This window comes from Ranitomeya variabilis, chromosome 3 (genome assembly GCF_051348905.1).
Source record: "Ranitomeya variabilis isolate aRanVar5 chromosome 3, aRanVar5.hap1, whole genome shotgun sequence".
Classification (NCBI taxonomy): domain Eukaryota; kingdom Metazoa; phylum Chordata; class Amphibia; order Anura; family Dendrobatidae; genus Ranitomeya; species Ranitomeya variabilis.
This window is the reverse complement of record NC_135234.1, coordinates 196416601-196432642: the sequence shown is the minus strand read 5'-3', so window position 1 is coordinate 196432642 and position 16042 is coordinate 196416601.

Here is a 16042-nt window from a genome sequence, read left to right as displayed (position 1 = left end):
CATTCTTCTGCGTTGGCAGGTCATCCTGGAATCTTTGGTACCAGGGATTTGGTGGCAAGGTCCTTCTGGTGGCCTTCCCTGTCACGAGATGTACGAGGCTTTGTGCAGTCTTGTGACGTTTGTGCTCGGGCCAAGCCTTGTTGTTCTCGGGCTAGTGGATTGTTGTTGCCCTTGCCTATCCCGAAGAGGCCTTGGACGCACATCTCGATGGATTTTATTTCGGATCTTCCTGTTTCTCAGAAGATGTCTGTCATCTGGGTGGTGTGTGACCGTTTCTCTAAGATGGTCCATTTGGTTCCCCTGCCTAAGTTGCCTTCTTCTTCCGAGTTGGTTCCTCTGTTTTTTCAAAATGTGGTTCGTTTGCATGGTATTCCGGAGAATATCGTTTCTGACAGAGGAACCCAATTCGTGTCTAGATTTTGGCGGGCATTCTGTGCTAGGATGGGCATAGATTTGTCTTTCTCGTCTGCTTTCCATCCTCAGACTAATGGCCAGACCGAGCGGACAAATCAGACTTTGGAGACATATTTGAGGTGTTTTGTGTCTGCAGATCAGGATGATTGGGTTGCTTTTTTGCCTTTAGCGGAGTTTGCCCTCAATAATCGGGCCAGCTCTGCCACCTTGGTGTCTCCTTTTTTCTGTAATTCGGGGTTTCATCCTCGATTTTCCTCCGGTCAGGTGGAATCTTCGGATTGTCCTGGAGTGGATGCTGTGGTGGAGAGGTTGCATCAGATTTGGGGGCAGGTGGTGGACAATTTGAAGTTGTCCCAGGAGAAGACTCAGCTTTTTGCCAACCGCCGGCGTCGGGTTGGTCCTCGGCTTTGTGTCGGGGACTTGGTGTGGTTGTCTTCTCGTTTTGTCCCTATGAGGGTTTCTTCTCCTAAGTTTAAGCCTCGGTTCATCGGCCCGTACAAGATATTGGAGATTCTTAACCCTGTGTCCTTCCGTTTGGACCTCCCTGCATCTTTTTCTATTCATAATGTTTTTCATCGGTCATTGTTGCGCAGGTATGAGGTACCGGTTGTGCCTTCCGTTGAGCCTCCTGCTCCGGTGTTGGTTGAGGGCGAGTTGGAGTACGTTGTGGAAAAAATCTTGGACTCCCGTGTTTCCAGACGGAAACTCCAGTATCTGGTCAAATGGAAGGGATACGGTCAGGAGGATAATTCTTGGGTGACTGCCTCTGATGTTCATGCCTCCGATCTGGTCCGTGCCTTTCATAGGGCTCATCCTGATCGCCCTGGTGGTTCTGGTGAGGGTTCGGTGCCCCCTCCTTGAGGGGGGGGTACTGTTGTGAAATTGGATTTTGGGCTCCCCCGGTGGCCACTGGTGGAATTGAACTTGTGTGCATCATCCCCTCTGTTCACCTGTTCCCATCAGGATGTGGGAGTCGCTATTTAACCTTGCTCCTCTGTCACTTCCATGCCGGTCAACATTGTAATCAGAAGCCTTTCTGTGCATGTTCCTGCTACCAGACAACTTCCAGCTAAGTCGGACTTTTGTCCTTGTTTGTTTTTTGCATTTTGTTCCAGTTCACAGCTGCAGTTTCGTTTCTGTGTCTGGAAAGCTCTTGTGATCTGAAATTGCCACTCTGATGTTATGAGTTAATACTAGAGTCTTAAAGTAATTTCAGGATGGTGTATTGATAGGGTTTTCAGCTGACCATGAAAGTACCCTTTCTGTCTTCCTGCTATCTAGTAAGCGGACCTCGACTTTGCTAAACCTATTTTCATACTACGTTTGTCATTTTCATCTTATATCACCGCCAATATATGTGGGGGCCTCTGTCTGCCTTTCGGGGAAATTTCTCTAGAGGTGAGCCAGGACTATATTTTCCTCTGCCAGGATTAGTTAGTCCTCCGGCCGGCGCTGGGCGTCTAGGGATAAAACGCAGGCTACGCTACCCGGCTACTGTTAGTTGTGCGGCAGGTTTAGTTCATGGTCAGTTTAAGTTTCCATCCTTCCAAGAGCTAGTTCCTATGTATGCTGGGCTATGTTCTCTTGCCATTGAGAACCATAACAGACAACCACTGCTCCTGCTTGGACCTCCTCCACTGACACGACGATGCAGCAGGACCCTGGCATGGCCTTCCGTACCGCCACCACCACGATGCGCTATGAGCGCTATGGACTCTGGCATGGCTGCACGCTCTATGAGCACTATGGACTCTGGCATGGCTGCACGCTCTACGAGCACTATGGACTCTGGCATGGCTGCACATTCTATGAGCACTATGGACTCTGGCATGGCAGCATGCTCTACAAGCACTATGGAATCTGACACAGTGCAGCCGGACTCTAACAGGTCACCCACCACGACCATGCCACGACATATGAGCCCACCAAGGCTTCCCAGAACCCGGCAATCACAAAAAAACAAACAAAAAAAAAACAGCGGACTCTTAGTATTCCTCCCCCTTCACCTCCCAGTGTGTCTGTAATGTCAGGTTTGTCTCACCCTTCCAGTGCATCTCAAGCCTCTCATGTGTCAAGCCCTATCCCCAAACTACCAGACCCCACTAGTTTCATTGCCCCTTCTCCTGCCACCTCTGCCTCGTCCACAGTTAGCCAGGCCTCAATGCTTCACACCCCCCGTTTACATCACTCTACCCCAAGCCGGCGCAGTTAAAGAAATATTTTGGTTGTTAAAAAATAAATGCAAGTTTTTTTGCCCCAATTATGTTTGGTTTATTGTGTCTTTCACCGCCGGCAACACACACCGTGCGCCAAATAAGAAACTTCGCCACACACTTTATTTTTTGGCCACATCATATCTCCAGTAGTTAGCAAATAAAAGACTGCAGCTTTGTGTGTCTTTAGTATAGAGATATGAGGTTGGCCAAAAAATTAATTCATGTATTATCTCCATAATCTCTTCCTTCTGCTTAGTCTGTGACTAGTGTTGCAGTCTGAAGAGAAAATGGTGTAAATACAATGCAGAACTATACTCAACAGGTCAGGTGTCCAAAAACTCATTAGTTAGGACACCTGACCTGGTGAGTAGAGAACTGCCTTGTATAACCTCCATTTTCTCTTCTGTGTACGTAATCTATTCCACACAAAGTGAAGGGAAGATGGTGGTCATACACGGCATATCTATGCTCACCTGCACAGGTGTCAGAAATAGTGAATTCATGAGACTGTTATATGTGCATCATGAATTCATTATTTCTGACACCTGACTTGATGAGTATAGATCTCTTTAGAATGACAGTCATTGTCTCTTCAGTGTGTGTCCAATGGATACTGCAGAACAGAATCAGGACGCAATGACGTCAACAAGCTTACCACTAAAGCAACATGGCTGCCATCACACTAGCAGTATGTGGCCAGTGTTTTATATCAGTATTTGTAAGCCAAAACAAGGAGTGGAACAATTAGAGGTAAATTATAATATTAACATAATAACTAGCACCTCTGCCTTTATCACCCACTCCTGGTTTTGGATTACAAATACTGATATTAAATACAGACCAAATATTGCTAGTTTTAGGACAGCCTTGGTTTGTAGAGGAAATACATAGGAGACACGGTCAACACAACCAGAAATAAAGTTTATTAATGAGAAATATTATTAACATTTAAGAAAATTACTGGTACAGATAAAATTACAAGAGGACATTTACACAACATTGTCCTGTCATGGCACACGTCCAATATCAGAAACAAAAAAGGCAGCAAATTGGTCCCGCATGTGACCAACTGCTGCAGTTGACCGCAGTGGGTGATGCTGGTAATTGGGCAGTGGGTGTGCAACTGGTTCATCCAGTTCAATGTTGGGCCGCTCCTTAGCCATAATGTAATTGTGCAGAACCACACAGGCTTTGACCACCTCGTCAACTGTCTCCATTTTTAGATTTATGGCTGATGCAAGAATGCGCCATTTTGAGACTAGAATCCCAAAGGTACACTCTACAGTTCTTCGTACCCTGGTCAGTCTGTAGTTAAGGATCCTTTTAGTGTGGTTCAAGTCACGACTGGAATATGGCTTCAGTAGGTTTTCACACATCTGAAAGGCCTCATCCCCAACCATAACAAATAGCATCGGTGGACCTTGACTGTTGGGGAGCGGGTGTGGCCGTGGAAAATTAAAATTTTTGCCATACACACGGCGGCCCATATCAGAGTTCTTAAAAGTCTGGGAATCGTTGCCACGGCCAAAAGCTCCAATGTCCACGGCGATGAAGTGACAGTCCGCATCAGCTATTGCCATGAGCACAACAGAAAAATATTTTTTGTAATTGAAGTACTCCGATCCTGTTCTGGCTGGTTTAATAATGCGAATGTGCTTTCCATCAACTGCTCCCAAACAGTTTGGGAAATCACACACACACCAGAATTTTTCCGCCATTTCAAGCCACATGTCCAAGGTGAGTAGGGGTATAAACACATCCCGGAGTACATTCCACAAAGTCTGGCAGGTGTCCACAACTATTCCAGACAGGGTGGATATTCCAAGCCGGTATTGGAAGTGGAGGGATGATAAACTCTCTCCGGTTGCAAGAAATCTGTAAGAAAAACAAACCCCCCCAAAATTACAATCTATTCTATTTATGGTGTGGTTACGCTAAAGACAGAAAGGAAAATACCCAAAATATATATGTCAGAAAACCCAAAATTTGGACTGTCATTGGTTTAGATTTGGAACGTACCTTAATGTAACCAGCAGAAGTTCCTCGGGTGGAATCGCTCTACGGAGCTGGGTGTCCTGTCTCCGTATGGCTCCTTGGACACGAGCAAGCAAATCCCGTAACGAGTCTTGCAACATCCTTGTATATTCATGGAATTTCTCCAGGTTGGCATTAAGCTCGCCATACAGCGTGTGATAGACTCCACGGCTCTCACGTAGTTCGATAATGGGGTGTCTCCAAAAACGCCTACGCCATCTCCTTCTCCATCTTTCGCGATTTCTGTCTTGCTCCCAAGCAAACGCACAGGCAAGAAACAGCTTGATGCTTAAATCCAGGTTGAAATAAAAGCTCTCCATGCAAAGATCCATTCTGACACAGCATACAGGAGTAAAATCTGAAGATTTCAGCTGTTCAAGGGTCTGTATATAGAGATGGCAAAATACACGCCCTCTGTAGTCCCATTGGCGGTTTCTGGTTATCTAGATTTTTCTCCTGGAAAATTTGTCACCATGCGCACCAAAAACGCAAATGCAGGAAAAAACGCATAGAAAAGCATGCAAACACTGTTTTTTTAAAAAACTGCATGCGTTCTTGCATGCGTCTAAAAAACGCCGCGTTTGTACGTGTTTCCATGCGTTTTTTCCTGCACTTGCGGATGCAGATAAACGCTGCGGATTCGAACGCTAATGTGAAACTAGCCTAAGGACTCTCTACGACTTACATCAGAGACTGGCAAGACAGCTGAACTTCACGTTACCTGTCCACTTTATTACCCAGGAGACACGGTGACAACTTTAATGCTAGAGCTATAAACAGACTCAAGTCACCAGTCATACAGGTTATGTCCTATCCTATATGGGGGACAGAGAGAGAGAGAACATCTGTGAGAACCTTATCTGATGATATAGGCAGTAAGGGACTACAAAACCACGGCGCTAGAGGAAGGCTTTGATTTCCACCTGGATAAGGGGACTCCTAACTTGCCTCCAAGCCGGCCGGACCCTGCCTACCCTGTGATTTGGTGCCCTGGACTGTGGCTGCCTGAAGTCGACAGTAAACAAGGTAAAGAGACTGCAAACCTGTGCCCTCGTTCTTTACTGCGCCATTCACCATCCTCCATCTACACACTGGGAGCCCTGGAAACATACTTCACCTGTGGGAAGTTATACCATCTAGCTGCCATAACATCACCCCAGAGGACCCCTTAAGCAGCGTCAGTCCCCACTGACTGAATACCACAGGTGGTGTCATGAACATAAACTTTATTCCCTTTAAAGACCTTCCCCTTTTACATGGGCGCTCTGGGCTACGGACGGGGTCACCGCCGTGACATCCCCCTGTGAACACAGGACCCGGTACCGAGTACCCCACGGCCCTGGCGGGGCAACTTAATAGCACTCTGCCATGTTATACGCTAGTGTGGCTCCAGCCTAAGGGTCATAATACTAAGGACTGTTTTTTTAAAAAAATACCATCTATTGTACAAGTTTTTTCAAAAGCTAAGAAAGCAAAACTGTCCCAAGTAGCTGAGACAAGTGAGCAATGCGAGTCCCTGCTTGAAAGGAAACTGATGAGACAGGCTGAAACATCTGAACAACGGGAACGTTGTATTCAGGAGAAATGGATGAGACAGGCTGGATCACGGGAAGCTGAAACATCTGAACAAAAGCATGAATGTTATCAAAATTACCGCATTCCTCATTTGCAACTTAAGCAAAGATGTAGGCAGGCTCACTAGTGTAGCTACTGGGGGGCAGAGGGGACCATTGCCCCGGGCCCCGTCACCTGAAGGGGCCCACCGGGAGATCCACTGCCGCATCTGAGGTGTCAAGGAGAGCAGCACAATGCCGACTCCCCTGTCTGATAGACTCTGCACAGTGGCAGGCTGCAGAGCCTCCGTCCGTGCTGTGTGCGATGTGGTCTCACCCGAGAAATCTCTTCCTTCCTGGCTGGGCTGGCAGCAGCTGCAATTACTTTCTGGCTGTGCAGGCTCAGATTGGCTGAGGCACGCTGGGTCCTAGAGTCCTACTTGCATCTATCTGGACAATTCCTGGTCCTCCTCGCAGTCTGAGTGAATACTTCATCAGTAAGTGGGAATGCAATTGATTAGAGTAATTCGATTTAGGCATATCATGGTCACTGTGGTGTGAATGTGAGAGGATTGTGGTATAGTGGGGGCTGAAGTGGGAGAGGAGGACATGGCACTGGGGGGTGAATGTGAGATGATGGGGGTTATTGTGGGTGTTGGGGTGTGCAAGGGGGACAGGCCACTGTGGGGGTGAATGAGAGAGGATGCTGGTATTGTGGGAGGGGGACAGGGTACTGGGGGGTGAATGTAAGAGTTTGAGGGTTTTGTGAGGGCTGAGGTGGGTGAGGGGGCACAGGGCACTGGTGGGCTGACTATTATTATACTGTTTAATGTTATGAGATTATATGCACTCCATCATATGTGAGGGTATGTTTCCACGGGGCGTATTGACAGCGCTTTGGATGCAGCGGATACCCCGCTCTGCCCTAATCTCCGCCCCCTTTTGTACGTGTGGTGATTCCGCCTGTGTTCATTGAACACTGGCGGAATCACCGCATCATATTAATAGACTGGGTTATTTATCTTGCTGAGACTGAGTGTCTCCGCAAGATAATTAGACATGCTGCAGTCTGGAAAGTCACGCTGCATGTACGTACACTCACTGGCCACTTTATTAGGTACACCTGTCCAACTTCTTGTTAACACTTAATTTCTAATCAGCCAATCACATGGCGGCAACTCAGTGCATTTAGGCATGTAGACATGGTCAAGACAATCTCCTGCAGTTCAAACCGAGCATCAGTATGGGGAAGAAAGGTGATTTGAGTGCCTTTGAACGTGGCATGGTTGTTGGTGCCAGAAGGGCTGGTCTGAGTATTTCAGAAACTGCTGATCTACTGGGATTTTCACGCACAACCATCTCTAGGGTTTACAGAGAATGGTCCGAAAAAGAAAAAAAATCCAGTGAGCGGCAGTTCTGTGGGCGGAAATGCCTTGTTGATGCCAGAGGTCAGAGGAGAATGGGCAGACTGGTTCGAGCTGATAGAAAGGCAACAGTGACTCAAATCGCCACCCGTTACAACCAAGGTAGGCCTAAGAGCATCTCTGAACGCACAGTGCGTCGAACTTTGAGGCAGATGGGCTACAGCAGCAGAAGACCACACCAGGTACCACTCCTTTCAGCTAAGAACAGGAAACTGAGGCTACAATTTGTACAAGCTCATCGAAATTGGACAGTAGAAGATTGGAAAAACGTTGCTTGGTCTGATCAGTCTCGATTTCTGCTGCGACATTCGGATGGTAGGGTCAGAATTTGGCGTAAACAACATGAAAGCATGGATCCATCCTGCCTTGTATGGAGCATCTTTGGGATGTGCAGCCGACAAATCTGCGGCAACTGTGTGATGCCATCATGTCAATATGGACCAAAATCTCTGAGGAATGCTTCCAGCACCTTGTTGAATCTATGCCACGAAGAATTGAGGCAGTTCTGAAGGCAAAAGGGGGTCCAACCCGTTACTAGCATGGTGTACCTAATAAAGTGGCCGGTGAGTGTATACACAGGTTTGCCATCTGCGTCTTTGAACGCATAGTGGAGATTGGATTTCATAAAATCCCATCCACTATGCTGTAACCTCTGGCCACTGCGAATTGGATGCTGCGGATGTATGCATCATCCAATCCGCAGCAAAAACTCAAGCAATACGCCCCGTGGAAACATACACTAATAGTTGCTGTTTTGGGGGATGGGAGATGGGGAGGTCAGGGGCTTTTTATACTTGCGAGCTGGGTCTTTTATAAATATTAGTAAAACAAGCATAGCAAAGCAGGATAATAGCGTTAATATGTTACTAATAGGTTAATATTTCAGTATTAGTATAACAAGGATAAGTATTAGCATAAGGCCACAGACAGACTAGGCCAGCTGTATAACTCATGCAGGGATCATATTGCAATCCTCGGACTGACCCGACCCCTCTTCTGACATGTGTGGCAGCGTGATAGATTACTATGCAGCTGTCATGCTCAGGTCAGGAGAGCTGACGGTTAGTCCGAGGATTGCGATGCTATCCTCATATGAGAAATATGTTTGTCTGTCTTCCTCCTAACAAGTATAACAATACAGTAACAACGGGCTGCATTCTATGTTATAAGAATACATTGCTTGTAATTAAACTAAGTTATTAAAGGCTTAGGATAATTGTCTACAGTCACTCTGAGACTACAGACTGCCAAATCATGATGGGGTACGCCTGCCATCATGTGACCCCAAGACCACTGGTGCGATCAGGCGATCATGCAACCACGTTTGCTATTTGCTCGTGTTGAATAGACAAGTTTGACTTCGCTCAATAGAAAAAAATTGTCACACGACCTCCTGCTCTCATCAGTGATGCTGGGGCCATTATTACTGTACATAGGGGGACTCCTAAATATTAACCCCTTAATCCCATATGACGTACTATCCCGTCAAGGTGACCTGGGACTTAATTCCCAGTGACGGGATAGTACGTCATAGCCGATCGGCCGCGCTCACGGGGGGAGCGCGGCCGATCGCGGCCGGGTGTCAGCTGCCTATCGCAGCTGACATCCGGCACTATGTACCAGGAGCGGTCACGGACCACCCCCGGCACATTAACCCCCGGCACCGGAGGTACAGGGAAGCATCGCGCAGGGAGAGGGCTCCCTGCGTGCTTCCCTGAGACGATCGGTACAAGGGAATGTACTAACCTTGTACCAAGCGTCTCCTCCCTGCAGGCCCCGGATCCAAAATGGCCACGGGGCTGCATCCGGGTCCTGCAGGGAGTACTTCCGGGTCCGGAGCAGGCTGCAGATGAAAGCTGCAGATGAAAGCTGCAGCCTGCAGCGATGTGAGTGAAAGCGCCGATCTGATAGAGTGCTGTGCACACTATCAGATCGGCGATCTGTGATGTCCCCCCTGGGACAAAGTAAAAAAGTTAAAAAAAAAATTTCCACATGTGTAAAAAAAAAAATATATATATATTCCTAAATAAAGAAGAAAAAAAAAATATTATTCCCATAAATACATTTCTTTATCTAAAAAAAAAAACAATAAAAGTACACATATTTAGTATCGCCACGTCCATAACGACCCAACCTATAAAACTGTCCCACTAGTTAACCCCTTCTGTGAACACCGTAAGAAAAAAAAAAAAAAAAAGAGCCAAAAAACAACGCTTTATTATCATACCGCCGAACAAAAAGTGAAATAACACGCGATCAAAAGGATGGATATAAATAACCATGGTACCGCTGAAAACGTCATCTTGTCCCGCAAAAAACGAGCCACCATTTAGCATCATAACCAAAAAAATAAAAAAGTTATAGTCCTCAGAATAAAGCGATGCCAAAATAATTATTTTTTCTATAAAATAGTTTTTATCGTATAAAAGCGCCAAAACAAAAAAATGATATAAATGAGATATCGCTGTAATCGTACTGACCCGACAAATAAAACTGCTTTATCAATTTTACCAAACGTGGAATGGTATAAACGCCTCCCCCAAAAGAAATTCATGAATAGCTGGTTTTTGGTCATTCTGCCTCACAAAAATCGGAATAAAAAGTGATCAAAAAGTGTCACATGTCCGAAAATGTTACCAATAAAAACGTCAACTCGTCCCGCAAAAAACAAGACCTCACATGACTCTGTGGACCAAAATACGGAAAAATTATAGGTCTCAAAATATGGAGATGCAAAAACTTTTTTGCTATAAAAAGCGTCTTTTAGTGTGTGACAGCTGCCAATCATAAAAATCCGATATAAAAAACGCTATAAAAGTAAATCAAACCCCCCTTCATCACCTTCTTAGTTAGGGAAAAATAATAAAATTAAAAAAATGTATTTATTTCCATTTTCCCATTAGGTCTAGGGTTAGGGCTAGGGCTAGGGCTAGGGCTAGGGTTAGGGCTAGGGTTAGGGCTAGGGTTAGGGTTAGGGTTGGGGCTAGGGTTGGAGCTAAAGTTAGGGTGGGGCTAAAGTTAGGGATAAGGTTGGGGATAAAGTTAGGGTTGGGGATAAAGTTAGGGTTAGGGTTTGGATTACATTTACGGTTGGGATTAGGGTTGAGATTAGAATTAGGGGTGTGTCAGGGTTAGGGGTGTGGTTAGGGTTACAGTTGGGATTAGGGCTAGGGGTGTGTTTGGATTAGTTTCAGGTAGAATTGGGGAGTTTCCACTGTTTAGGCACATCAGGGGCTCTCCAAACGCGACATGGCGTCCGATCTCAATTCCAGACAATTCTGCGTTGAAAAAGTAAAACAGTGCTCCTTCCCTTCCGAGCTCTCCCGTGCGCCCAAACAGGGGTTTACCCCAACATATGGGGCATCAGCGTACTCGGGACAAATTGGACAACAACTTTTGGGTAACAAAAGAAAAAAGGAATAAAGTCAGCTTACCGGTCTTGAACGAAATCCCCAGACCTGCCAACGCCCAGCACGGTTCAGGGTGAGCGCCCACAGCAAATGAAGACAAAAAGAGAAATGATCCAGCTGGAGGTGGAGGCAGTTCAAACTTTGTGAGACTTTATTAGACAACTAAAGCGATAAATAGTTCTTCAAAATGAAAAATCTTTACATAGCAAACACCTGGCACACCAGTAAGGAGGATCAACGCGTTTCAACTATGAAGTCTTACTCATGATCTACCTGATAGTGCAATGAGAGCATATATATCTAGTGTGCACATGACATTGATTGGACAAACAATTAAAAATGCAAAAAAAAAAAAAAACACAAAGGAAAAAAAAAAAAAAAGGGAAAAGAATAAGGAAAATCACCGGTTGAAATACTCATAGAAATAACAGATTGACATATGAAATACCCTTAAGAAACATTGCTTGAACATTACTTGAACATAAATTAATATTGCTTTATTAAATCATGTCTAGCATTAAGGCCATAGGGAATACGTGTGTCTAACATAAACATCCAATACGTTTCCCGATTAAAAAGTTTCTGCTGTAAATTACCTCCTCTCGGAGGTTTGTAAACCTTTTCTATTCCACAGAATCTGAGGCTAGTTAAATTACCTTTGTGCACGTTGTAAAAGTGTCTGGACACAGCTGAGGCAGACAGGGCTTTAGAATTCACTGCATCTGATAGATGCCGTCTCACTCGTAGTTTCAGTGGACAAGTAGTGCAGCCTATGTACTGAACTTTACATGTAATACATTCTATTAAATACACTACATTTTCGGTGTTACAATTAATGTAGTCATGTATATCAAATTGTTTATGGTTATGAAAAGATGAAAATTTGTTAGTTTTATGCACATAGTTACATGTTTTGCAACGAGTGGCTCCACATCTAAAAAACCCTGTGGCGTTGAGCCATGTAGCTCTGTTAGTGTCCCGTGGAGAGCTGGAGAATAGACTTGGAGATAGGATCGAGCCCAAGGTGGGAGCTCGTTTAGCAATGAATTTGATATCGCTCTGTATTAAAATTCGTTTTAGTTTGTCATCTTGTTTTAGCATGGGTAAATGATTCTTGACAATATCCACGATCTGCCTGTATTGTGAGCTATATGGGGTACTGAATACTACATTATTATTGTTTTTCTGGGGATTATTATAAGTAGATTTATAGTTTTTTGTTGTTAATAAATTTTTGCGATCTACTTTGGAGATTTTTCTACGTGCTTTGTCCAGATTCCATTTAGGATACCCTCTATGAGAAAGACGCTCACAGGTTTTCTCTGTCTCTGCCAAAAAAACGTCATTATCAGAGCAATTCCTTCTTGTTCTGATAAGTTCACCATATGGAATGTTATTTATGACATGATTTGGATGGCAGGAATTAGCTCTAAGAATTGAATTACTTGAGGTAGGTTTTCTATAGGGAGTAATCTCAACCGTATGTTTTAGTGTATTACCTGAGAGATTCAAATCCCAAAAATTGGTGTGTTTTTTCTGAAAGGAATGGGTGAATTTTAAATTAAAATTATTATTATTAATATGATCAACAAATTTAGTCACTTCCTCTTGTGAACCCCTCCATACTAGGATCAAGTCATCTATATAGCGACCATACCATACAATATGTTTGCATATATCGTTATCATCATTGTAGATATGGCTCTCTTCCCATTTCAACATAACAATATTTGCTAAAGAAGGCAAAAATTTAGCGCCCATGCTCACTCCCGTTAGTTGTCTGAAAAACCTATTGTCAAAACAAAAGTAATTATGATTAAGTAAAAAGTCCACTGCAGAAATTAAAAAACTTTTTGTATCATTATTATAGGCAGAGTATGTATCCAGATAGTATGACAAACTCGACAATGCCACTGAATAGGGAATTGATGGATATAAGCCTACCACATCACATGTAAGCCATGCATATTCTTCCTTCCAGTAAAATTGATCAAAAACTGAGGTTACATATTTTGAGTCCCGTATGTAACTAGGGGTATTTTGCACCAATGGTTGCAGGTAATGGTCCACCCAAGATCCCAATCTTTCCCCTATGGAACCAATACCTGCAACTATTGGTCTCATTGGGGGAGGAAACATATTTTTGTGTATTTTAGGGAATGAATGATAAATTGGTGTAACTGGATGATCATTTTTTAAAAATTCTGCTATTCTATCGTCAATAACATTCATATGTACACCTTCCTGTAACAGGTTGTGCAACAATGAGTTAAATTCTTCGGTGGGTTAGAACTAAGTTCTGAATACATCTCCTTATTTTCCAAGTCTTGTAAATTCAGTTTTTTATACAGCCCTGCGTCTAGTAACACAATAGTGCCTCCTTTATCTGATTGTCTTATTATAATATCCTGGTTATCATGCAGCTCTTTCAGCGCTTGTCTTTCCTTTTTTGTCAGGTTGGAATAGTTATTTTTGGAATCTAAAACAGATTTGTTCAGATCGACTAATTCCTTTTCAACTAGGTCCTGAAATTGATCCAAGACTACTGGTCTGGATTTCAATGGATAAAAAGATGGATTACTGACAGAAAAAGAATCATTAAGAGAGACAGAACCTAAAAAGGATTCTCTCTCCAACGCTTTTAAACTGAGAAGTGCTTTTTGTTCATGAAACATGCGTATATTATCAGTAGTGGAATAATCAAGATTCTCTATACGTACAGCATTTTCACTAGCAGCATCTGAAAGAAAATGACATTTTACTGTCAGGTTACGTGCAAATTTATTCAAGTCAAGTAAGGTTTTAAATATATCAAAGTCAGTAGTTGGAGAGAAGCTTAATCCCTTGCTGAGAATTGCTATCTGTTCTTCTGAGATCACATAGCTGGATAAATTCCACACTGGAGCCTCTAGTAGTGGCGGCGATTCCTGTTCCGGGTTGGATATCTTCTTCCTCTTGTGCTCCCGGCCTGCACGTTTCCTGCGTTTTTTGGAATCGCTCCACTAGCACTTGGAATATTGGGAACTGATCTCTGCTGCATTGAATATGTGCTATTTGTGGAGCCTACTGATGAATCAGAAAGTTCCTCTGTGGTGGAAAAAAAGGAAGAAATATCCGAGGAGTAATCTTTATCTCTGAAACTCACTTTTCCTTTAGCAAAATCCCGTCTCTGTACTTGTTTTTTTAAAATCGAGTGCGGTTTCATATTCCAATTATAGACTTTGTTAGCAATATAGTCTTCGGTGTCTCGTTTAAAGTTTGATTTTTTTGTGTCCATAATTTGATTTTCCAACTTAGTAATGTTCATCTTCAATCTATCATTATAAAAATTAAAATCTTTTGAACTGGTGTGCCCCTCCAAAGAGCATTGCAGACTCTTAATGTCCTGTTTAATATTGTTTATTTTCATGTCCTCGTACTTAATTATCAAAGAGATGAGTTTAAGGGAGCATTGACTCAAAATAGAGTACCATTCTTTTTCAAAATCCTCATTAAAAATCTTTGTAGGAACTTTTTTTAAACGTAGTCCTCTAGGAATCATATTTTTTGATTCATATGTTTTCAAAGTAGTCCAGTCCCACCATGTTTTCATCTCTTTAGCCATTTTCTTTTCTAATAGTAGCATGAGGGTTCTCAGTTCATCAGTTTCAGTTGCTATATCAGGTGTTTCACTACTGAACACTGAGGCTACTTTATTAAGTCTATTTGTATGGTCATCTATGTCTATAAAGTTCGTATGTTGAGGATCCATGTTTCAAAAAATATATATCAGAAAAAACAGGAGGAGGAAGGTGTTTATATGCTTTGCTATGATATGAATGAGTTGTCTTAAAGTCAGATTCAAAGGGATAACAGACTCGGTAGTAGCACGACTAAAAAACTCACAGTGAATAACAAAAGAAAAAAGGAATAAAGTCAGCTTACCGGTCTTGAACGAAATCCCCAGACCTGCCAACGCCCAGCACGGTTCAGGGTGAGCGCCCACAGCAAATGAAGACAAAAAGAGAAATGATCCAGCTGGAGGTGGAGGCAGTTCAAACTTTGTGAGACTTTATTAGACAACTAAAGCGATAAATAGTTCTTCAAAATGAAAAATCTTTACATAGCAAACACCTGGCACACCAGTAAGGAGGATCAACGCGTTTCAACTATGAAGTCTTACTCATGATCTACCTGATGAGAGCATATATATCTAGTGTGCACATGACATTGATTGGACAAACAATTAAAAATGCAAAAAAAAAAAAAAAAAAGGGAAAAGAATAAGGAAAGGTGTTTGCTATGTAAAGATTTTTCATTTTGAAGAACTATTTATCGCTTTAGTTGTCTAATAAAGTCTCACAAAGTTTGAACTGCCTCCACCTCCAGCTGGATCATTTCTCTTTTTGTCAACAACTTTTGGGGTCCAAGTTCTCTTGTTATCTCTGGGAAAATAAAAATTTGTGGGGCTAAAAATCATTTTTGTGGGAAAAAAAGGATTTTTTATTTTCACAGCACTGCGTTGTAAACTGTAGTGAAACACTTGGGGGTTCAAAGTTCTCACAACACATCTAGATAAGTTCCTTGGGAGGTCTAGTTTCCAATATGGGGTCACTTATGGGGGGTTTATACTGTTTGGGTACATCAGGGGCTCTGCAAATGCAACATGACGCCTGCAGACCAATCCATCTAAGTCTGCATTCCAAATGGCGCTCCTTCCCTTCCGAGCTCTGCCATGCACCCAAACAGTGGTTCCCCCCCACATATGGGGTATCAGCATACTCAGGACACATTGGACAACAACTTTTGGGGTCCAATTTATCCTGTTACCCTTGTGAAAATATAAAACTGGGGGCTAAAAAAATCATTTTTCTGAAAAAAAAAAGCATATTTAGTTTCACGGCTCTGCGTTATAAACTGTAGTGAAACACTTGGGGGTTCAAAGCTCTCAAAACACATCTAGATAAGTTCCTCAGGAGGTCTAGTTTCCAATATGGGGTCACTTGTGGGGG